General features: G+C 52.6%; 2 long non-coding RNA genes across 2 annotated transcripts; both read right to left on the minus strand.

Annotated features, from left to right (window-relative positions):
- Positions 1-620: 620 nt before the first annotated feature.
- On the minus strand, positions 621-6,213 carry LOC142488825 (uncharacterized). Its single transcript, XR_012799684.1, has 3 exons — positions 5,827-6,213; positions 1,523-1,928; positions 621-994 (listed from the first exon to the last, which is right to left on the minus strand). It is a non-coding gene; the product is annotated as an uncharacterized LOC142488825 (long non-coding RNA).
- A 94-nt stretch (positions 6,214-6,307) lies between these two features.
- On the minus strand, positions 6,308-8,675 carry LOC142488826 (uncharacterized). The gene is made up of 4 exons (XR_012799685.1): positions 8,515-8,675; positions 8,235-8,278; positions 7,081-7,203; positions 6,308-6,720 (listed from the first exon to the last, which is right to left on the minus strand). It is a non-coding gene; the product is annotated as an uncharacterized LOC142488826 (long non-coding RNA).
- Between the last annotated feature and the right edge of the window lie 211 nt (positions 8,676-8,886).

Genomic DNA, 8,886 nt, shown 5'->3' on the forward strand with positions numbered 1-8,886 from the left:
CTATAGATCTATCAGCATTGATTTCATTGTTGGGGTTGACAATATTGCACTATTTGGTATTTTACTTCTCTTCCATGTCCTGATGTGATTTGCGCACCTGTTTCTTCTTCGCCAACTATCAATGTTTGGCTCGGGTTGGCCTGGTGACAATTAGTGCTGGGTGGGAAAGGAGGGAGGTAGCTTGGAGGTGAGGGACAGCAGGGGGGGGGGTGGAAGCAAGAATGTGATGTGTAGGAAGTAAATACAAGGCAGACAATGGAGAGAACGTGTGGTGAGAAGGGAGACATTGAGGCTTTAGGGTTTGTAATTCTAATTCCCACAGCACGCCGATCCCACAGATTTATCAGGGACTGTACAACTCTGGGCATCCTGTACCCAATGCCAGGCACACCCATCTCTGCCTGGGAAAGTGCAGGGAGGCTCCTTGTCCCTTTAGAAAAAAAGGTTTTAAATCTTTGTCTCATCACCAAGAGACATGAGATAATCACTGTCCCCGGGTCATTGTTCTGTTCTTTGTAAAGTAGTTGTGCAACCAGACGACAAACACGAGTTTAGGTAACAAAGTGACATTTATTCAGAACAAAAAAAACAAAAAAAATGTAAATACAAAGACTGCACCCATATTAAAAGGAAAAACCCTAGAACATTGCAGAAACCCCGTCTGACACGCAAACTGTGATATCAAACCAAATAAAACATCCAACACATCCCAGCAGTGGCATAGCTAGACATTCGCGGTCCCCCGGGCAAAAAAACAAAACAAAAAATACATCCATTAATATTGACTACAATTTTTTTCTCCCCCACCCCCTCCCTCCCCCAAATCCCTCCTAGTCATCTCTCCTCATCCCTCAAACTGTGCAATATCAAACCAAATAAATATCCCCACATTGACCCCTTCTCTGTTGGAAGGACCGGCGACACGTTCCTACAAGGTGCAGCGTCACACAGGAGAAGTCCGTTTGTATACACCGGATGTGAGAGGCTCAGGAGACTGGGGAGGAAACACAAAACACAATCATTAGTTCTCTGTTGTCTCCCCAATTGAGGGCACGATGGGGGGTGGCAAAGGTTATGGAGGCAGAATGATGGGATACGTTTGGGCCCAGGGACGGGCTGCTGTAGAGACTGTTAAGCCCAATTTCCAGTCCTGCCAGGCCTGGAGCCCCCCATCCTAAGTCCCTGGTACAGAGGCCAGGAGGAGCCTGAGGTGGTTGGCTGGGCCAAGTACCCACACAACAGGTGTCTGCCCGCCAACCGGATTTCTTGGACCCACGCCTCGACCTGGGCCCCAGCAGTTGCCGAGCAGAAAGGATGGCATGTAGCGGTCTAGGACATTTGATCCCGGCCGTTTTGCCGCGACTCACCCCGCCACCGGAACCTGCCGCTAAGGTAAGGTCCTTAAACGCCCTACCCCAAGCCCTTACCATAACCTCCCCCCCACCACCACCACCAACATTAGAGCCCCTTAAAATTAACCCCCTACCCAGTAATAATAATAATAAAAATAATTAACACTTACCTTTGGGTCAGCAGGCGGCGGGAATTCCAGCAGCGGCCACCACATGTCCCATTCTAGGGTGTAGGGCTACAGTCAGGAGGACCTTACTTTGCCCAACTGAGACCATTTCAATCATCAGGTTCGGGGCCTGTCAGACAGGAAGTTGGGACCAGACTTCTGTGGTCAGCCAGGACCCCTTCCTTCATCAAGGCCCAGGACAACAGTCACAGGTATCCCCCCTAAGTGGCAGCTCTTCACTCCCACACACACACAACCCTCTTTTGATATCTCAGGTTAGAGAAGCTCCTTGGATAATTAAAAAAAAAAAAAGTTTCAAAACATCCCTCAACCAAGCCGATTACAGCTGCCCAAGACTCCTCCACTGGATTCATCCGTGGGTGAAAGGACACGGCGCTAGGACCTCCTGCTGGGAGACAGGATGATAAGACACAGATACAAGGTGGGATAACTGAACATTTACAAACTTAAACAGAAGCTTCCACTGAAAACTCAATGCATTAAGGTCTCCAGGACAGCAGAGGTTAACGGTGAAGTGTCACTTAGGAGTAAACCAAACCTGCCGTTGGGTCACTTGCCCCATTTTATAAAAATACCCAGTTTCCATTCAAAAGAATTCCTCCTCCACACCATTAATAGCCGTATTCCCATCTCCGCCTCCCGCTGCCACAGAACCCGCTGGGAAAGGAGACGACCGTATTATAATTAGACAGAACGGTAAAGACCAGAAAGAGAACCCCAATGTTTGGATTAGCAAAGTCTAGAACGGTTTCCAAAGTAACTTTGGGGGGGGGGGGAAGGGGGCGACATACAGTAAAACCCAATGTTTACACCTATCCCAGCCATTAGTCTTATATGGGACAGCACCTCACGTAAGGATTTATAGTCCTGGGATCGGTTGCACTCGAAACCACTTCTGCTCTGGTTTCTTTTCTAATCTGTGTTTCTGTTCTCCGTACGGAGATTTAATGACCCATCAGGATTAACACAGTTGGGGTCCCTGCGTCTGAATGGGACCCGCGCTGTGTGAATCCTATCGGGGGCTCCAGTCCGTAAGAGACGCAACGTGAGTGATTCAGTCACTCTCCCTGTGCGCCTCTAACAGGCGATCGCCCGGCTTCTATTTTTTATCTGAACTTTTATTGTAATACAGTATGGTAGCGGGGGTCTCCGGAGCCGAGCCGCATTCATTGCAGGTCCAGGGGACCCCCGCTTCCCGAGTTACAGGCTCCGTTAACGAAATGAATGCGGTTCAGCTCCTGCTTCACTCCAGAGGGCTTTAAGTCTGGCGCAGTCGGCGTGTATCTGGAGGATTAAGTCTAAAGACTTGGTGGCCATCATATCGTTCCCTCCCAGGTGGATCATTATCCCGTGGGGCTTCCTGCCATAGACTGCTGGCGCGCTTGTGATGGTCGGCACCAAATCTCTCCAGCACATTCCTCTCTTACCCAGCCATCGTATGTTCAGGATCTCTAGTGGGATTCCCTGCTGCACTCGTCGCCCGCTCCCAGGCCCAGTACATGAAAGAATGACCAATCAGCCAGACTTCCCGCGCTGCACCTGCTTCTCCCACACTCCCCTTGGAGATCTTCCTGAAACTGCGGCATTGCCGCCATGCGTTGTTGTACGTCTTCCAGGTGCAGGGGGCTAGCGATTGCTGCACCAAAGCCATCACTCCCTCTGCCCTAGCTGGTATAGATAGTATGGGCAGGTCAAACCTCTTGCCTGCGCGTCTGGGGCTGCTCGCCTAAATGCAGGCCAGTTAAAGCGCGATAGCGCGTCTGCAATTACATTAAGCTTCCCGGGGATGTGCTTTGCCTTAAAGTTTATGTTCCCCAGCATGCACTGCAGGACCAGCCTGCGCAATGACCTTATCACTGGTGGTGATGTAGCCGATAGGCCGTTCACTGCCTCCACTACCCCCAAATTGTCTGACCAGAATATTATATGCTTGTTCGCCAACTCCTTGGCCCATAGCTCTACCGCTACTACAATGGGGAACAACTCCAGGAAAGCCATGTTCTTAGTTATCCCCGTCTCCACCCAGTCAGCTGGCCATGGACCAGCACACCACTCCCCTCTAAAGTATGCCCCGAACCCGTGCCCCCCTGACGCGTCAGTGAATAATTGCAGGGCGACGCTGGTCTCGCTGTCCGTAACCCACAGCCTTCTCCCATTAAACTCCCTGATAAAAACCCCCATACCTCCAGGTCTGCCCTAAGCTCCTTGGTGATTCGGATATGGTGTTGGGGCTTTTTTACCCCCGCCGTGGCCCTTTCCAACCTGCGGTTAAATATCCTGCCCATGGGGGTTACTCTGCAGGTGAAGTTTAGCAGACCCAGCAGTGACTGCATTTCTTTCAGGGTCACCTTCCTGGCCTCCCTGACCTAGGCTCATTCTAAGCTTCCTGACCTTGTCTGCGGGTAAGCGGGATTCCCTCGCCAGCGTGTCAATCTCTATACCGAGGAATGACAGAATTTCTGTCGGGCCCTCGGTTTTCTCCTCTGCTATGGGAACCCCCAATTCCCACATGATCCCCTTAGTACTCTCCAGCAAACTGTTGCACTGCAGTGAACCCGGGGGACCCACCAGCAGGAAGTCATCCAGATAGTGCGCAACTGTGCTAGTCCCCGCCTGACTGAGGCTTTTAGTACTTTCTTGCATTGGTGCATAGTCAAAGTAGGCGCATGAAATGGCTCAACCCATGGGGACAGTATACTTAAATGATTTGCATAGGCGCCACAGTCCCTTAATAATCAATAGTGTAGATGACAAAATGAAAAAATAATCAATAGTGTAGATGACAAAATGAAACCCATGGGGAGACATTTATCGATGTAATACGCGCCCTCAAATTTGCACCCTGTGAATCTGAAGCTGCTGGGGGCCAAAGGTAACAACCGGAAGGCTGATTCTATGTCGATTTTTGCCAATAGTGCTCCCTCCCCACATGTTTTAACTATCCCTATGGCGGTGACAAATGATTGGTATTGTACCCGGCATAGCTCCGGGTCTATAGCATCATTCACAGCCCCCCCCCTTGGGTATGACAGGTGTTGTATTAGCCTGAATGTGCCCGGGTCCTTTTTTGGCACTACACCCAGCGGGGAAATAATTAACTGGGCGATAGGGGGGGGGGGGGGGGATGCGAACCTGCCCTCCATACGCCCCAATTTTATCTCTTTCTCTATTTTTCCTTTAACTATGTGTCTGTGTTGCAGCGGATTTCAAGTTCCGGCTAACACCCCTAGTTTGTACCACCCCCCCCCCCACTGGTATGTGAAACCCCTTTCTAAATCCCCCTTCCAGGAACCTTGCTTTCTCCCGGTCGTGGTACCCCCTTAACCAATAGCTCAGCCCGCTAAGGCTGACCGGTGTTGGGGCCTGTGTTAGGTGCCTCCCTTCCTCTCCCCTGGCTGCGGTTGCCCCGGGCTTTGAAGCATTTCTTAACGGGGTGGCTACCCCCGCACTGGCTACACACGTTTAAACTTGCAACTCTCCCCCCGTCTGCAGTATTTATCGTTAAACGCCCAGCACTCCCCTTTGTTGCCCCTGCTTGCTGAATGACTCCCGGGCCGACCGCCCGGCCCCTTGCGAAAGGGCGCGTTACCCCCCTGTGTCGTGTTTCCCACTAGCTTCATCCACAATTCCATGTCCATCTTCCCCAGACTCAACCGTGTATCCCCCTGCCACCTATGCCTGAACTGCTCGTCATAATCCCGCCACGCTGACCCCTCGTGTTCGTCATGTATGTTATGTATCACACTCATGTATTTCATCACATTATGCAATTCCTTGGGATGTTTTGAAAGGAAACAGTCCCCGAACACAATGAAACCCATAATCCAGTTCGCATTATTCCTCACTACCTGCCCTTTTCCGCCCGCCTCTCGCGCGCGTTGCCTCTCTGCTCGCCCCTTTACAGACAGCTTAAACATATCCACATACTTCCTGTTACATATGTCTCTCTGTGTTCTCCTGGGCAGGTGTGTGTACAGGGGGCTAGTCTCGACTGCAAACGAATCCTCCCCGCTCTGGGTGGAGGGCTTTGCGTTTTCCCCTCTCTGTCCTACTCAGCTTTGCCGCCTTGCTCAACGCCTCTACTTGTTTCCTTAAGCGCTTTACCCCTGGGGTCTCGTCGCTGTCTGCGCCGCTGCTTGCGTCTGACTCGCTGCTCGCTCCTGCGCTCTCAATATCCTCGCTGTCTGACCCCTGGGACTCACAGTCCGACCCTGACCTAACCGATCCCCCATCACTAACATCACCATCATCCTCATTACTTTCCAATGCTGCATTATCATGCTCACCTGATCCTGCGGCTTGGGCACCTGGGTGACCGGTCCTGGGTCTTTTGGCCGCTGCACGACTTCTGTTGCTGCTCCCCGGATCGGCGACGCTTCCTGCATCCACTGGGGGAGGGGCCCGGGACACTGGGGGGCACCCCACAGCCTGGGGCAGTGGGATTGCAGTTGATGTATCCAAGGCTGGTGCCGGCGCAGGTGCATAAGGCGCAGGGGCATGGTGTGTGGGTGCATGTGCTGGCGGCGCCGGTGGGTATGGCGCGTAGGGGGCAAAGGCATACGGCGCAGGGGCGTAGTGCATGTAATGTGCCGGCGCGTGGGTGTAAGACGCCAGGAACGCGGCGGATGACTGCAGCGATGGTGAGTTGGCTCGGCCCAGCCATGGGGGTGGGGGTCCAGTCAGCAGGGGGGGTGGGATGTGCTGTGCAGCGGGAGGGGGGGGGCAGGCCAGCAGTGGGAGCATGGCTCAAAGCTGCAGGGGAGGGAGGTTGGAAGCTGGGGAAAGAGAGGGGAGGGGGGAAAGAGGTGCCGTTTTTGCAGGGAGGGGGGGTGGGGGGGGGTCATGGCAGCAGGGGGTGCGGGGCCGGAGCGGCAGGGTGCTGCTGAATGCGAGCAGGCACCGGAGCGAGGCTGGGGGGCGGAGCCAGCCTGCCGGGCTGCTTCTCTTCCTCTCCGGCTGAGAGAGGAGCTGGGAGGAGCTGGGAGGCGTAGCTGGCCTGCCTGGCAGCCTGCTTGCTTCCCCGGCTGGGAGAGGGCTGTAGCTGCTGTTGCGCTTAATCTCGGGCCACTGCCTCCGTGGGGCCGTTGGACGGGATGTCCGGCGATCGGGTGCAGGAGCCTGGATGCTGCTGGTCGGCCTCGTGCTGCTGGGATCCATGCTGCGGTCGCGCTCACAGGTACCTGCAGGGAGAAAGAAAAACAGGATTAGTGCCTTCTCCCTCGCGCTGCGGGTTTTAAATAGCCCGCCCTCCTGCTCCCCCCCCCCCCCCCTGCTGCTGCGCGCGCAACTCCACGCTGCCTCGTGGTGAGGGGGAGGGGCGGAGAAAGCTAATCCCTGCAAACTCCGGATGCCCGGCGGCCATTATGAGGGCTCCGGGTCCATTTTGGATCCTCTGCCCTTTTTTTTACTGGACAGTGTCCAAGTACAGGACAGTCTGGTTCAATACTGGACACCTGGTAATTGGCAGCTGTAGCTTTTCAGACCTGGAAAAACCCAAACCCGCGAAAAAGTTATTCAAGAGTGTTCACTTGTCTTCTTACCTCAAAATCTCCTGGCCCTGGAACCGGTCACTGCCGCAGTCTATGGCGCCAGTGTGGGCCGTCCTCTGACTGCAGTCATCTTCTCCTCAATCGCGTCTCCTCCCTGCTACCGCCCACCGCACTCTGGAGTGGTAATACCGGACACATACATCAGTCCCTCTCTCTGCGCTCCTCTAACGGGATCGCGGGGCTTTTACTTTAATACAGTATTGTAGCAGGGGGTCTCCGGAGCTGAACCGCACTGATGTCATGTCCCCGAGCCCAAAATCAATGCGAGTCAGCACCAGAGACACCCTGCTACAATACTATGTTCTCAAAATAAAATAAGCAGCTTCATTACCTTAGCGGCTAACTGCTAAGGAAATGAAGGGGTTAAGACAGACTACCTGGTTTCTTGGGGGTAGAGTGAACCGGGTAGTTGCCCCAGGGTGGGTGCTTAGGCCTACCGGGAAGGTTGCGGGAGGGGTTAGCCCCTCCATTACCTTAGCAGTAGTAACAGTTATGGTAATGAAAGTGTTGACCCCCTCCCACTACCCACCCTGGGGCAACTACCACTTCACCCACCTCCAATAAACATCAAAACATTGAACACCCCCAACCCCCTTCATACAGTACAGCAATGAGCAAAATACCCATATCTGGCTAAAAGCTAATTTGCCCATTAAATATAATATATATATATATGGCATAGGGGCACATGCGCGACGGCAATGAGTATGGCTGCAACAGCTCCGCTCCCCGTCGGCAGTAAAAGTGAATCAAAACAATAGAAAACCATAATAAAATACATAAAATAAAACATAACAGACCCCTGAGCTCATAGGGATGACAACGCAAGCCCGAAAGAAAAATAAATAAATTCCTCCGATTTGAAGAACGACTTCCAAAGCACTGAAATGGCCTGTGCAGGGAGAGAGGCAGCCCCCAGTCACGGGTCCGACTCAAGGGGGGAGAAGAGACAGGCCAGAAAAGAAACAGATAAGGAGTGACTTCACAAGGGTTTATAATGATCTCAAATCCCTCTTGCAGGCCGAAATACAAGAACTTAGAAGGGATATACTGTAAACAGAATAGGGGACAGGACTGGGGACTTACAAACCAAGTTGGACACCACTATAAAAGCCCTCAGGAAAAACGAACAGAAAACAGATTACCTGCAAAACACCGATCACGGAGGTGCCCGAGCGACAAGGAGACTCTGAGAACAGAGATCGAACAAATAACGTTACAATTCCAGAGTACATTACTGACATTGAAGATCATGTCGCAAAATGTCTGTCCTCCATGCTCCCAGACAAAACCGAAGAGGAGCTACACATGGACCTCTGCGACCCACCCAGAAACATCTCCCACCCCCCAGTTTGCACACCGCTGCTTTAGGGGCATGGGTTGCCACTATTGCAGTCATTGGGCAACAGACACTGTACTTCTTACTTTTGATGTCTTCACATCCTCCGAATCCAACTCCAGCAGCAACTCTTGGTCCACGACGCAATGCTCCTCAACAGACGGTCATCCCGGTAAGTCTTTTTCTGAACACCGTCAGTCGAACGATAAAACGCAGAACAGATACTACACGATGACATCAGAATCGTTGTTATAGTTAACAGGGAAAATGTTTTTTTTTTTTTTTTAATTATAAGAGGGAGGGGGGGGGGAGGGGGGCTTTGCGGGTATAGCCGTTTAGAAAGCGGCAGTTGTATCCACAGAATCCCAGAAAGGACCGCAGTTCCATCACGTTGTCTGGTCTCGGCCAGTTCACAACGGCTTTGACCTTAGCGGGGTCGGTAGCCACTCCTTCTGCAG

This window comes from Ascaphus truei, chromosome 2, assembly GCF_040206685.1.
Source record: "Ascaphus truei isolate aAscTru1 chromosome 2, aAscTru1.hap1, whole genome shotgun sequence".
NCBI lineage: Eukaryota > Metazoa > Chordata > Amphibia > Anura > Ascaphidae > Ascaphus > Ascaphus truei.